General features: G+C 36.1%; 1 long non-coding RNA gene across 4 annotated transcripts in view; it reads right to left on the bottom strand.

The window, feature by feature from the left end:
• The window catches only part of LOC132534329 (uncharacterized), a 288614-nt gene that overhangs the window by 252395 nt on the left and 22009 nt on the right, over window positions 1-14210 (bottom strand). For 2 of the 4 annotated variants that reach the window (XR_009546057.1, XR_009546054.1), the window contains exons 2-3: window positions 9643-9773; window positions 923-1096 (exon numbers count right to left, since the gene is read on the bottom strand). This is a non-coding gene — a long non-coding RNA (uncharacterized LOC132534329). Of the gene's footprint in view, window positions 1-922; window positions 1097-9642; window positions 9774-14210 lie in introns of those variants that run through there. The other 2 variants (XR_009546056.1, XR_009546055.1) reach the window with 1 other exon arrangement.

Here is a 14210-nt window from a genome sequence, read left to right as displayed (position 1 = left end):
TCTGTGAGAGAGTTCCATATACCAACAAGCAGTTCACCAAGACACTAGATGTATATGGCACAATTGAGCTTAATTCTGATGTTTATCATCCAGAATCCATCAAATTCCACAAGATAAGGAGTAAGTCTTACAAAATTACCCCTCCCCACTTCAGATGCCCATGCAAATCCAAGATATTAGTTGTGTTTCTGATCTACTACTTACATGTTGGAAGTCTCAATAAACCTTCCTTGGCCACTCAATTCAGATCCTAGCTGCAAATATCACTTACACTATTAGGTATTTACGGAAACTTCATTCATTTTTTTTCACTACTGATAAAATTACTGACTGTTGAAAACTGATCCCACTTTCTGTCCCTATCACAACAGTGGTCACATGGGCAGTATAGAAAAGTTTCAATCCTCTAATCACTTAGTGAGCTCCATTGGCAATCAAACATCCTCATAAGTACTTTCCAAACTTACCTTATTAACGTAACAAAACACAGCATTCCTAGTATTTACAAAATTCTAAGGATTCTATAATTCCTCAGAGTCCAGAATTACAAACAAGGGCCAAATATGCCAGTTTATAATTCATATTATAGTAGCAATGTAGCAAAATGTAATCGTATCTTAGTATATCTTAGTATATACTTAATGTCTTTCAATTATTCCATAGATTTTTTGTGTGTACGTTTTATTTTAACACACTACATTACACAGGTTTCTCAGATATTACAGATAGCAGCAACTGGCAGATGAATGATTTAAAACCCTTGCATCATAATCAGATTATAAAGAGTAAAGTATTTTTAAAAATTGTGTGAGTACTCCCCACATGCAGAGGGGAATCTTCATGAGTAATGAAGCAGGTCTTCAGGTGTCTATTTTTCTCTCACTCTCTGTATCTCCACCTCCTTTCTCAATTTCTCTCTGCCCTATCTAATAAAAATTGGGGTGGGAGTTGTGTGAATATAGGATTGTGGGAGACAGCATAATGGTTATGCAAAAAACTTTTCATGCCTGAGGCTCTGAGATCCCAGATTCAATCCACAGTACCTCCATAAATCAGAGCTAATAAGTAGTGCGTTGGTGAAAAAGGGGAGAGGGCACTTGATAATGAATCCACTAAAAATTCCAAATACAAGAATGTTTATTATCGAGACACACAATATGTACTGTTATATGGAAAACTAGGAAATGTTAAACATGTACAAACTATTGTATTTACTGTCAAATGTAAAACATTGATTTCCCAATAAAGAAATTAAAAAAACAAAATAAAACTTACCTTATCCACAAAAATAAAAAAAGACACACAATGTAGGTAGTACACTGATTGACAAAGAATTACAAGTCTTTGGTCAGAAATATACATCTACAAGATTTAGTGGTGGCACACTCATTTGAGTGTACATATTTCAGTGCACAGGGACCTGGGTGCAAGCCTCTGGCCCCTAACCTGCATACGAGAAAGCTTCAGGAGTAGTGAAGCATTGCTACAGGTGTCGCTTTCGCACGCTATCTCTCTCTCTCTGCCCACCTTCTTTCTTGAGTTCTCTCTGACTCTATTGAATTAATGAGTAAATAAATAAAATTAAATATATATGTATATGTATATATATGTATATATATACATATATATATACATATTTGCAAGAAAAAACACTAGTATCCTGCTGTTACAGAGACTCCATAAACCAAAGTCTTTTGGACACAGAAACTATTTGGTGAGAAATAATTAGATAGAAACCATTGAGTGGAATTTTTGTATTATAAAGCCAAGGTTGTTAATCACCAGAAGAAAAATATTAGAGAATCAGCAAGCCAGAAATACCAATCTGGCTTATTCCTAGAAATTAGAAGAGATCAAAAGCTAAACTGTATAAACAACTGAAGAAAAGATACATGTCTATGTTTTTAAAATTTTAGTTTTTAATTTGAATTCTCTTGGCAGTTAGACTAGGCAGGAAAAGTTCAACAAAACCAATTGCTTTCAAGCATTTTTAGCTTTCACAAATTGTCGGCAGGGGGGAGGCAAGGATGAGCTAATAAGTAAACTTCTGAAGCACACAAGTATATGACTATAAAGTTGGTGAGGGCTTCAATCTCCCAATCCAGTCACTTAATTTACCTGAATGAGGATGGTGACTCAGATTCTATGAACTAAATGGCTTTTAAATTCTGTTTATTTCCTCTGAAATATCATGATAAATTTGTCATTATTGCTCTTAACTGCAAATAAGCCAGGTTTTTAGACACAGAGATTTGCCACACTAAATGTCAAGTTTCTGTTATATGGCCTTAGGATAGTGCAAATATAGTTAACTAAATATCACACACACAGCCAGTTAAATTTATTTGGAATGATGTCTTTTACTCAGTTTGTAATTAATTGTTCTATTAATGCATTTTAGACTGATCCATTCCAACACCAGTGATTTCTTAGGGCAAAAAAGGAAAAAAAAAAGTCATGTATATTAGTCCCATTAAAAATGTCATCAGATCTTTATAGTGTACATTTTTTTTCCAATATGGAATGTTTTTAGATTTATATACATTCTATTCTTAAGAAAAAAATCCATTCTGGGTTAATAAAGCAAAATCAATAAGTGCCCAAATTTCATCCTAAAATCAAAATATTAAAATAAAAGCATGCTTACCTCATGTCTGTGGAAAATGCACTGTTTGCTTATTATTCATAATAGGGACTTAGATCACTTGCAACAAACATATTTTAATGAATTATCGGTAGGCAATCTGTTCATTTTATACAAATGTGCACATGCATTTCTCTGAGTTTTAGCATGAAGTAGAAAGAATGTGTTATTTTTTCTATGTGGTTTGTTAGTATTGTGTAATGATTATGATAGTGACAAGCACTACAGGAGCTGGGTAGTAAGTGCACATGTTACAGTGATCAAGAACACAAGTTCGAGCCCCCAGTCCCCACTGGGGGAAAGTTTCAGAAGTGGTGAAGCAGTACTGCAGGTCTCTTTCTGCTTTGTCTCTATTCCTCTCTATCTCCCTTTTCCTCTTAATTTCCAGCTATTTCTATCCAATACATAAAGATAATAAAACTTTTAAAAAAGAAGTCTTACAGGTGACAAGCATTACTAAAATTATGACTAATTTGTCTACTATCAACTCTAAGCTTAACATTTCTTACCTCTATTCTTCATCAGAAAGAAGAGATTTAATTAAGGTTATTTTTATTTTACAAAGAGAGTGGCATGCAGAAAAATGAAGAGGCTTTTCAAGCTGAGTTGTGAAGAGCAGGGCCCAGATTGAATCCACAGGTGAAATTCTACCTCTCTACCTGGTCTCATGATAAGGGTTGTGACTGTGGAATTGCAGAACTGGGGGTTTATGGGATCTCTTTGAATGTGACGCTTAATATGTAAAATTAAAGTGATAGAACAATAACTTTGCAAATGTAATGCAGTAGACTTTCATGGAAACACAATGAATCACTACTCTCTAAAATTAGCAGCAAGAAATATGTTTTATCTGTATGTCCTTAAGAATAATTGTATACAGAAAAATAATAATAATAATAGGATTGTCAATCTGTCTTCTTTGCCAAATAGCTGACAGATCAGGTTGTTTTGGTGTCATCTGCATTATTTGAGTTTTAGTTTGTTTCTCACATATGTTCTTAGCGCCCAGTATCACTCAAGTGTGAAGAAAAGAGGGAATAGTGTAGCTCATTCATTAATTTTCACAGCAGTTGGTTCTCCACTGGAATTTAAAATTAACATAAGAAGAAGTTCAAAAATTTAGCTTCATTTCAATTCACATAAAGCACAGTGATTTTCTAGAAATTCTGTAAATGATTAAAGTTAACTAGTGCAAGATAATCGCCCAGCTAAAAAGAAAATGTAGCCCAGTTTCAAAGACCCTGCCTTTTAGTGAATAAATGTCTTACATTATCAACAATGACACGCCAGTAAGGCCAAGAACAACAAACACATCAGAATAGCTGTGATAAATATGCAATACCTCATATCATACAGTAATTCCTAAGACAGAGCTTGCTAGTAAAAAGAGTAAGCTACTCTTTTTAAGCTGTATTTATAAAGACAGGCATGGGAAGTTTAAATGATATTTTGAAATTATTATCCAGAAGCAATAATGAGAGATAGTGTTTCTGTTTTATGATCAGTCTGAAAAATACAGTAAACAGGGGGACAGGTGGTGGTGCATCTGGTTAAGCACTCACATGACAGTGCACAAGGACCCAGGTTCAAGCCCCTGGACCCCACCTGCAGGGGGAAAGCTTCATGAGTGGTGAAGTAGTGCTACAGGTGTCTCTCTACCTCTCTATCTTCCTCCCCTCTCAATTTATCTCTGTCTCTATCCAATAATAAGTAAATAAAGAACTAGTGATACATTTGAAATATGAAATTAAAAAAGAAAAATATAGTAAATAAAGGTACTGTTAGGAAGATATGCTTTCTTATATATAAAACAAATAACTCCTCAAATTATTTTTAGATTCCTCTATATATTTTTTATTTATAAAAAGGAAACATTGACAAAACTATAGGAGAAGAGGGGTACAATTCACACAATTCCTATCACCAGACCTCCGTATCCCATCCCATCCCCTGATAGCTTTCTTATTATTTAACCCTCTGGGAATATGGACCCAAGAATTAGATTCCTCTATATATTTTTTATCATCAGACTTCACCACTCTTGATTAATTATCTTTTTTAGATAGAGAGGCAGAGAAAGAGGGAACAAAAAACACAGGATCAAAGCTTCCTTCAGTGCAGCGGGGAACACACTTGAACCTGGGTTCTTGTACCTCACAAAGCATTGTATTATACAAATGACCTAGTTTGCCAGTTCCATAATGCCGAGTTTCCCTTACAGTCAGAATAACTGATAGTCCTTTCACCTTGTAAGAGCAATCAAAATAAATACATCTGTTTCTTCTGCCGGACACAAATCTATGGGGCAAGTACTTGATAAAGAGTTTCTAGAGAGTTCCTGTGTAGTCATGTTTCCAGTTGATTTTAAAACATGAAGGAGGCCTTCTTGCAAGACAGCTCATCTGCTTAGTCACATTTGCAACCTGGGTTTAAGCCTCTGGTCCCCCACAAGAGAGCATTAATGTGTTGAAAGAAGTGCCTAGGCTGTGGTCTCTTGCCCCCTTTCTCTCACACTCTGTCTCTCACACTAAGGCTCTATCTGAAAAAGTCCGCATAGAGTGGAAGAGCTCCTGTGACTCCAAAAAACATGGAAGACATCTTGATGGTAGCTAGCATACTGCATTTTCTCAATTGTATTTTTTGGATATTAATACTGAGAATAAATTGAATTTATATTTAGAGATGTAGAAAATTAAAATTTACTTCTCTGTGATTCCTAATATGGAGAGAAAAGAAGTGTTTATGTCTCTTAAAAGTTAGTCTGCAATCAATTCCAAAATAATAATTATACTTACTTCATACCCATCTGTTCAATTTCAGAAAGTGAAATATAAACTGTACATAATTGCTCCTGTCCAGTAGGAATTCCCAAGCTTATAAAAAATCAGCACCAGGGACCGGGTGGTGGTGCACCTGGTTGAACGCACAGGTTACAATGTGCAAAAATCCAGATTCAAGCCCCCAACCCCCACCTGTGAGGGAAAGCTTCACGAGTGGTGAAACAGTGCAGCAGATGTCTCTCTGTCTATCTCCCTCTCTATCTCCCCCACCCTATCGATTTCTGGCTGTCTCTATCAAGTAAATAAAATAGTTAAAAATTAAAAAAATGAAAAGAAAACATCATCACTAAGGATGGATGGGCAGTGGTGCATCCAGTTAAGTACACGTTACCAGGTGCGAGGACCCAGGTTCAATCCCGCATCTGCAGTGAAAGAATGCTTCCTGAGTGGTGAAACAGGAATTCAGGTGTCTATCTTACTCTCCCTCTCTCAATCTCCCCTCCCTTCTTAATTTATCTTTGTTCTATTCAATTATAAAAAACTGGGGAGAAAAAATGGGTGCCAGGAGTGGTGGATTTGTAGTGCCAGTTCCAAGCCCCAGTGATTACCCTGGTGGTAGTAAAACAAAGCAAACAAAAGAACAAAATTACAGCTTAATAAAATGATCTATGGTAGTCCAGAGACTAACATCAATATCCAAAAATGATATTCAAGTGTGTTATTCTATAGCAATTTGCAAGTGTATGCAAATCTATTCAATAATATTCAATTTAATAGACCTTAAGAAATTCATACTAATATTTAAAGATTCCAATTAGTTGGAATTAGACTAACCAGTCAAATTCCATTGTGGTAATTATTTTTGTGAAATTACACTCTTGATATCCAATGTTGATGTAGTGGTATTACTAGCCTTAGCACAATACCAATACTAAGGAGAAAATAATGTTCTGTGTGCAAAGAATTTACAATTCAATTTGGGGAATATATAAAACTCATATTGGAAAGACAAACTCCAAATCACAAAACGTACCAACCAAGAGATTAGAAACATGTTTATGTATTAGTCATAAGTGTCAGAGGTATGTCTTTGAATTTTCACAAAGCAAGGCAGAGAATTAATATATAAAACATTTCTATCAGGTTTACATTTTCAAAGTGCAAAGACCTAATAGAAAGGAAGTAAACATTAATTAGGTGAGGAAAATTGTACTTTATTGATCAGGAAAATGGGAAGTTAACCATGCATATTTATACTCAGAAACAGAATCTAAATAGGCTTAAAATCAGGAGACATCAATAAATTTAAATATAATTAAAAGATTCTGCAGGTTTTTTTTTTAACTTGGATTGATAATTTGTACTATTTATGCCTTTTATGGTTAACCTTTTTCACAGAATCATATCACCACAAATGATACTGTATAAGAACATAAGTATGTTTATATAGTTTGCTTATGCTTAGATAAATTCAGGTCGTTAAGGTTATTATAATAAATACTGCTGGCTGAGCTGTTGCCCAACTTCTACACCATTTTCATACAAACATTATTAATTATTGAGTGTCATACATTAAGAGGTGGCTCAAATAAACTAGTCCACTGGATAACAGATACAACTTCTTATGCTACCTAATTAAGATTGTCTACATGCTAGATGTTGCCATGTTATATATATTTTTAAAAATGTATTATTTTTATTTATTTATTGAATAGAGACAGCCAGAAATTGAGAGGAAGAGGAAGACAGAGGGAGACAGAAAAACACCTGCAGCCCTGCTTCACCAATCGTGACGCTCCCCAGCCCACCCCAACTCAAACCTGGGTCTTTGCACATTGTAACATGTGCGCTCAACCAGGTGCGCCACCACCCAGTCCCCAATGATATCATTTTGTTAGATTTTATCATTGAGAGATACAGATTTATCCTTACAAAGAATTAATTTGATTTTACAAGATTTTACAACTACAGGTCAATCTAAAAACTCAAAAAACAAAACATTCAGTTTTCTCAAAACAAAAAATTTAGTGTTACAGATCTATTAATATTAGCATTTTATTATATATATATTAAATACTCGCATATATATGTATATATGTATATATATATATAGACACACACACACACACACATATATATATATTTGCAATGCTTGCAGTTCTATTAACCACCACCAGAATCAGGATAGAGATTAATTTCCTAGTCTCCAAAATTTCTTCAGGATACTATGTTATCAACTCTTTTCTGAACATACATCTCCTGACAACCTCAATTTTTATCTACCTAATAAGTTTACCTTTTGCAGAATAAAGCAGGAGAGAGAGGAAGAGACACCCATTGCACTGCTTCATCACCTGTGAAGCTTTGTCATAAACTGAACACTGGGGGTGGGGCGGTACTGCAGTGGGTTAAGCGCATGTGGCATGAAGCACAAGGACAAGTGTAAGGATCCCGGTTCAAGCCTCCGGCTTCCCATCTGCAGGGGATCACTTCATAAGTGCTATGGCAGGGCCTCAGGTGTCTTTCTCTCCTCTCCTGTCTGTCTTTCCCTCCTCTCTCAATTTCTCTCTGTCCTGTCCAACAACAACAACAGCAATGGCAACAATAACAACAACAACAACAACAAAGGCCACAAAATGGGAAAAATGGCCTCCAAGAGCAGTGGATTCATAGTGCAGGCACCAAACCCCAGCAATAACCCTGGAGGCAAAAACAAAGCAAAAAAACAACAAAACAAAAAAACTTAACACCAGTTCCAAATATGGCATGGACTCCTTCATTTGTAAAAATCTGGGCATGAAGTATTAAGTTTTATGTTTAAAAGTAGTTCAATGTCATTCTTTTACAAGAAACAGATCCCAGTCATAGCTGATGGAAGCTGGAAGTGATCTTTCTGTGTATACCTTTTTGGAAAACACACTTATTTAGTTGGCTTATTACCACTTACTATTTCATATACTTAGTGTGCATTTCCTCTTCATGTGCCCTATATGTTGGGAGAGACAGAACTTTATACTCAAAGTTCTTAATCAGTTTGATGTGAAAATTGATCTTCAAATGTGTTATTTTAATCAGGAAGATAACTGATCCATGAGTATATCTAATGGCCTTATCCAAATTTCATGAGATTTAGTTTGTAATGCAATATTTCTCTCATCATCAAAATATTGTGGCCCAATCACTGGCAAATCAAGTTGTCAACAGTATGGTATATAAAATATTCTTACTTGCCATTTAATTAAAGTCTCCCAAAGCCAGTTTCCAAATATTCATATACATTCAATTAGCCTTAAAGAATTCTATTAGGTGTCTTGATCTTTGATAAATATGTCTCTCGAAAATTATGATAAAAGACTCAATGTCTATTTCAAGGGTCTTAACATCCTATCAGAAAATATGCCATATTTTCAGATGAATGGTAAAAGTTTCCACAAGATTCTCAGTCTAAAGAAATAGCATATGACACAATACAATACAATACTACTAAATACTTTGGGTTTGATATCTTTGAATGGGAGTTTGACTCACAATAAATAGAAGGGACTATATTTTATGCAATGAAGACTAAGGGAAGGATTTTAAATGATTACCATATGGATTGTAATGAGGACAGAAAGGACAAGGAAGACAAGAAGGGTGGTGCTATAAGAAAACAGAGGATGGGAGTCGGGTGGTGGCGCAGTCAGTTAAGCGCATGTGGCACAAAGCACAAGGACTGGTGGAAGGATCCCAGTTCAAGCCCCCACCTCCCCACCTGCAGGGGATTCGCTTCACAGGCAGTGAAGCAGGTCTGCAGGTGTCTGTCTTTCTCTCCCCCCTCTGTCTTCCCCTCCTCTCTCCATTTTTCTCTGTCCTATCCAACAATGATGACATCAATAACAACAATAACTACAACAATAAAACAACAAGGGCAACAAAAAGTGAATAAACAAATAAATAAATATTTTAAAAAAGAAAACAGAGGATTTGGAAGATGCATTGAATTTCTCAACGAGATTCTTTAATTTGCTTTCATCTGAGTGCACATTCCATAGTGTGACATGCTTTAGAACTTAGCAGCCTAGACTTAGGCACACAAAGAAAAAAAAGTTACAACAAAAGTAGTAGTAGTTAGTCTTTTTAGCACTAAACCTTTGGCTAGTTAGTAAGTCAGAAAGAAAAATTGTGAAGTCCATTTTGTGCGGCCAAACATGAGGTAGAGAAATATGATTTATTAACACAAAAATAGCTCACCTGGATAGTGTGTTGTTTGGACATGTGCAGAACCAAGGTTCAAACCTGGCCCCCACTGAGTTGAAGGAAGTATCAGTGGTGTGGTCTCGTCTACTTTCCCTCTGCCTTCTCTGTCTCTAGAAACCAAATTAATTAAGTAAGTAACAAGCTCATTGTAGTAGATTTTTTCAGAGGCAGGCTATCCCCAATATTTTAACCACTGTGATAAATCAAGGATTACTGGTTAATTATAGAAATAAGTCAACTTTTGCTGGTGCTCACGTGAGTGGCCTTGCAACCGAGGTAGCTGCTGGCTTCCCTGTTGCCAATTCAAGGGATGTGTGCAAAACAGAAAGGACAACCAGGGGAAATTCAGGTATGAACATCTGACTTATTCAGAAAAAGACAAGGCTTATATAGCAGAGTGGAACAAAAAACATTTTTCACATATGTCAGTAATCATAGGTTTCCAAAAGGTCAGTACCCCTATGGTTGGGAGGCCTAAGGAATGATGAGAATTGATAAGATACTAAAAGGTCAGGATAATTAGATACCATGAGGCAAAAGATGTTAATTAACCAAAGGTATTAAGAAAAACATGGTGGTTAAACCAGAAGAATGAGATAAAGCACAGAAGAGTAGAGTATTGATCTAAGACATGATGATCAAAGAACGGGAAATAATGTGTGGGGGTCTCACTGTTAACTTACTGGCAAGGCAGAGTGACGGAGTGTAGTTTTGTATGTGATCAAAGATGGTGAACTTATATTGAACTTTAAGTGAACTTTCAAGCAGGCAACCATTTGGTTTGTACCAGGGGAATGAGTTAAGTGTTATAGGGTGCAGGCCTCTGTGAAGCCTGGGAGACTGACAAGGGGGAACTAAGTCAGGAAAGCTTTTCCCTCCAAGCCCTATCCCTGAAAGGGAAAGATTGACAGGTGGGGTGTCTTTTCAGACCTCCATCTCAAGGATGGAACAGTTCCACTATGCTCTACCATGCTTTCACATTATCCCACAAACTTTAAGGACTGGAAAGATTCAGCCGTGGTAATCTACAAGGTTTGTATTCAGAAAATTCCAGATTAAATCCCTGACACCACTTATAGCTAAAATTGAACAGTATACAGGTTAAGAAAAAAGTCAACTTTCATAAATTCATGAATAGGATAATGACTCACTAATTTAGACCACAACTTAGGTAAATAGCAGGACTAATTCAGACTTCATTTGGGGAGTAAAATTGGACATCAAGAAAAGGAAGATGTAGACTGTAGAAAACAAAGTCTAAACTCATAAACAGATCAGCAAATATGGCAAGTGGACAACATAAAATATAAATTGCTATCTCTTGCAAATATCACAACTGACAGTAGGAAAATCCGTATTTAAATTTTCATTTAGGTGTTTTTGTATGCAGTATATTTTGTTTTGTCTTATTTTCAAACTTGAGAAAGAAGCAAAAAATTTGGATACCAAAATTTGGATAGGGTTATTATTTTTTTTAATTTTTTATTTATAAAAAGGAAACATTGACTAAACCATAGGATAAGAGGGGTACAACTTCCACCACCAGAATTCTGTATCCCAACCCCTCCCCGATAGCTTTCCTATTCTTTAACCTTTTGGGAGTATGGGCCCAAGATCATTGTGGGATGCAAAAGGTGGGAGGTCTGGCTTCTGTAATTGCTTCCCCGCTGAACATGGACGTTGACAGGCTAATCCATACTCCCAGCCTGCCTCTCTCTTTCCCTAGTGGGGAAGGGCTCTGGAGAATCGGAGTTCTAGGACATATTGGTGGGGTTCTCTGTCCAGAAAAGTCTGTTTGGCATCATTCTAGCATCCGGAACATGATGGTTGAAAAGAGAGTTAACATACAAAGCCAAACAAATTGTTGAACAATCATGGACCTAATGGCTGGAATAGAGCAGATGAAGAGTTGGCGGGGGTGGGGGGGGTTCCATTTTGTAGATAGTAGGCATATTTTAGTTATATTCCAAAGGGCCTGTGGTTATTCTAGTGTTTTCTTTCCCTGAGCCTGAAATCTGATATGCAGGTGGATCCAAGTTATTATCTGGGGAGATGATGTCATGGCTGGAAAAAGGACCAGAAAGCTGGATCAGGGAAGAGAGTAGCTCCCAAATATGGTTATTATTATATATATGTAAATATGACAGAATTGAGAATAAATACATTAGTACTTTTTTAGTTCAAATATTTTCTTTTTGAATAAGTTCAATTCTGAGGATAGAAGCATATATGGGTTCTAAGTTTAGTGAATAATTTTTGTTACATCATTATCTTATAAGTTCTTATCTTGCATAATAGATTGTAAGTTTTGTGTTTTCTAGTAATTTTTTAAATGTTTGACTTTAATAACATGACTATATGAAAACAAATTACACATATTAAATAGAAAATTTTAATTTCCTGAGAATTAGAATGTAATAAAAGGCTATTATAAAAAAAATAATTCAGGGAGTCAGGTGGTAGCACAGCGGGTTAAGAGCACATGGTACAAGGCTCAAATACCCATGTAAGGATCCTGGTTTGAGCCCCTGGCTCCCCACCTTCAAGAAAGTAGCTTCACAAGTGGTGCAGTTCTGCAGGTGTCTATCTTTTTGTCCCCCTCTCTATTTTCCCCTCCTCTCTCCATTTCTCTCTGTCCTATCCAACAACGATGACATCAACAACAACAACAATAATAAATACAACAACATGGGCAATGAAAGAGAAAAATATAAATATTAAAAAAAAGTAAAAATAAATAATCCAATGTTTATTGTCAGGCCTTAAGCCAGCCCCCCCCCATTCCATTACTGATACTACAGCCTATTTACATAATCATTGTTTTGCCTGAAAGATCCCTATGTTTGATCTATCTTCTTTCTACCTCGAGACCTGCCCCGCCTGCAGGGTATTAATTAATCCCACTGGTTAAAACCTTCCCAACAGTTGCTAAGGGAGTTTCTACCTTATCTCGCTCTTTTCTTTTCTCCAACTCCTTTCCTAGCCATTTCCTTTTCTGACTTGCCGCTTCTGGTTCTAATAGATAAAAGTGTTGTCTCTGATCAATAAACACACATTGCATTCCGCTCTGCCACGAGTTCCTGGTCTCTCTCCTGCATTGCTGAGTAAACAGCAGCCCAGCTTCACTCTGGTCGAGTTCTCTCCAACCCAGAGAGTACAGGGCTGGGTGAGAAGGCACCCCCACACGAGCCCCGCAGTTTATTAAGCTATTTAATGATTTCAAAATATCTTCCTATCTTAAACTTTTTCATGCGTGTTATCAAATAAATCAATTAATATTATAATAAAAAATTAAAGAAAATAAACCACAGAAAGCACATTAAATGCATTTTAATGAAAAAAATTAGTAGGCATATTGAATATAAAATATAATTTTCAAGATTTAAATGACATCTACATCTCTAAAAGTTTTTCAAACCACTGCATGTATCATGTCATTTTTCAGATAATTAATTACGCTTTCTCCCTTCTTTCTCTCTCTCTCTTTCCCTCTCTTTCTCTCTCTTTTAATTCCCACCAGTGTTATCACTAAGACTCTGTACTGGCACTATGAATCCACTGATCCTAGCAGTCAATTTTTTTCCTTTTTCCATTTTTTTCTATTTTTTTTAAATAGAACAGAGAGAAATTGAGAATATGGGGGAGATAAAGAGGGTAAGAGAAGATAAACACCTGGAGACCTTTTTCATCACTCACTTGTAGGTGGGGAGAGGGAGATTGAACCCAGGTGTTTGTGCATGGTAGTCTGTGTGCTTAAACAAGTGTGCCACAGTCCGACAGCCCCCCTTATAGACTTTGAACCTAGCACTGAACTTCAAATATAATTTGTCTGTTTGCTTGTTTTGCCTCCAGGTTTATCGCTGCACTTGGCTCCAACAATATGAATTCACTGCTCCTGGTGGCCGTTTTTCCCATTGTATTGGTGTATTAACCTAAACTGACAAGCAAAAATCAAAGACCATGCATTTCAGAGTGAGACTGGCCTATCACATGTAAAAAGGATGAAGGAGTCCTTATGAGGTACAATACTGCAGAATGTCATATTAATTTGTTTTGTCTTTAGTGATATTGCTAAGAGACTACTGTCACCATAACATTATAGCATGAGAAATGCTAATGATACTTTCTACATAGCTGATAGCACAATGAGGAAACATGCCACCAAATGCCTACTGACACTTGAAAACAGAGAGAAATTCCAGGTAAGCTGCACCTATGAGGGCTGCATTTTATGTATGAATGCTACAGGTAAAATCTCCATCTGGGAAGTGAATGGTAAAGTACTTAGCTGCAAAGCACAATCAGGTCCAAAGATATCTAATATCTGCTGCTTCTACATTTTGTATCTAATTCATTTGCCTAGAGGCTTCCCAGGAGAGCTAATTAAAACATAAATAGCATAATAAAATTGAAATGTTTCCACAGAAATGCATTTGTTTCTTAAAATACAAAAACTGCATAGGATAATAGGCTGTATATAAAGTATCCTTAGAGAAAGATATAAGTTTCCAGCTCCCAGCATTAGACAAAGGTGGGTTAGGTTTGAA

The sequence above is a fragment of the Erinaceus europaeus genome, chromosome 18 (genome assembly GCF_950295315.1).
Source record: "Erinaceus europaeus chromosome 18, mEriEur2.1, whole genome shotgun sequence".
NCBI lineage: Eukaryota > Metazoa > Chordata > Mammalia > Eulipotyphla > Erinaceidae > Erinaceus > Erinaceus europaeus.
This window is presented reverse-complemented; position numbering and strand designations above follow the sequence as displayed.